General features: G+C 35.1%; 1 pseudogene; it reads right to left on the reverse strand.

The window, feature by feature from the left end:
- Window positions 1-253: 253 nt before the first annotated feature.
- LOC127488239 (U4 spliceosomal RNA) lies at window positions 254-385 on the reverse strand (annotated as a pseudogene).
- Between the last annotated feature and the right edge of the window lie 1,453 nt (window positions 386-1,838).

Genomic DNA, 1,838 nt, shown 5'->3' on the forward strand with positions numbered 1-1,838 from the left:
AACTTAAAATTGTATGTTTTCAATATTGTGAAATGGAACATTTTTCTTTGCTTCCCAATAAAAGCATGTCACAGTTTAATGTCTTGAGAATAAGAATTGAGAGTTTATAAAGTGAAATACATTTTAAGGAGAGAATTTATAATGTTTATTTTTGACCATTTATAAAATGTTCATTTTGAAATGCATTTTTTACTTCATTTGCAGTTTAAAATTGTAACATTATCTATATATAAGTATTTTCATTCATCCTTACTGGTTATTGCAAACTACCACCTACCAGAATTAATTGCTTCCAACCATTTACAATTTGTTTCTTGATTTCAATTAACAATAATCGCACCTCGGATAAACCACATTGGCAACAATACTGCCACTGTGCAAAGCTGTCTCTTCACTTCAAAGAAAAATAATTGATATATCTCTTGAGAAAACAAGTAAAGATAATTTGGCATCGTTTTACAAAATTGAAGTCCACAGAACTCTAAAACCACTGCAGGAATATTCTATGAACATGTACTTATACATATTGTTCTTACAATAGATTCATACCCATGTCATATGAGAGGAATTCCTTGCTCAAATTCAAAGTTTTCACATTCTTCTCAGTATTTAATATGGTGACTGTAGTTGGCACAAGAAATCCTCTTTTTTAATATTTATTTATTTGAAAGTCAGAGTTACAGAGAGGCAGAGGCAGAAGCGGTCAGAGAGAGGTCTTCTATATGCTGGTTCACTCCCCAAATGGCTGCAACAGTGGGAGCTGCACTGATCTGAAGCCAGGATCCAGGAGCTTCTTCCAGGTCTCCCATGTGGGTGCACGGGCGCAAGGACTTGGGCCATTTTCTATTGCTTTTCCAGGCCATAGCAGAGAGATGGATTGGAAGGGGAGCAGCTAGGTCTCTAACCACCACCCGTGTGGGATGCCAGCACTGCAGGCAACAGCTTTACCTGCTGTGCCACAATGCTGGCCCCACACAAGTGATTCTCTACAGTTAAAAGAAGAAATTTGGGTATGATCACTTTTCTAGCCTTCTTGTTTTTTGGGGGGCAGAGTGTTTGAATTTAGACTGACAAGGATTCAGCCCACTCCACAAAGAAAAATGCCTAAATATTAGAGCATTGCTCCTGACCCCTCCCCAGTTGTTCCTCTATATGGGATTTCTTAATGTCTTACATGATTGGAGATATGGGAAGGAGTAAATGAGCTACCATACCACATTTTGTTGTACTTAGGATGTTTTTAGGATGCCTACAAATGAACATGAGTTCTTGTCTGCCCTCATTTATACTGTAAATTTAGAACATAATCTGTGCACTGCAAGTGACTAGGTAAGAATGCAAGGTACTGGGGCAACAGAAGAGAGTCTTTTTTGCTAAGCACCAAGACTAATAACTCTGTGGGCTATAAAGCTCACATTTCCTTCCATGTCTAGCTTTAAATCATTCAGAATTCAGAGAAAGTAGGAATGTAAGTTATGAACACTCTTCACTGCCACAAATTTTATGATACTCATGAGTTTATATTCAGGAATGACTTAAAATTTAAACAAAAATACCATAGTGAATTTTGAGGGATTCATCAATATCTATATTTGTAATTAAAATTCACATCTATAATTATATCTACTTTCACATGATTTGACAGAAATTATTTATCTGGGATGGGTATTTAACAATGCCTTTTATAGTTTTAATGTTGTATCAAAAATAATCCTTGAAACACTTGGGAAGTTTTGCTATAAACATGTTTACCCAAAAATTAAATATCTTGGAAAAAATTTAACTAAAGATGTGAAAGATCTCCACAATGGAAATTATAAAATGTTAAAAAAAAAAAC

Source organism: Oryctolagus cuniculus, chromosome 2 (genome assembly GCF_051225735.1).
Source record: "Oryctolagus cuniculus isolate XC-2025 breed Fujian yellow rabbit chromosome 2, ASM5122573v1, whole genome shotgun sequence".
Lineage (NCBI taxonomy): Eukaryota > Metazoa > Chordata > Mammalia > Lagomorpha > Leporidae > Oryctolagus > Oryctolagus cuniculus.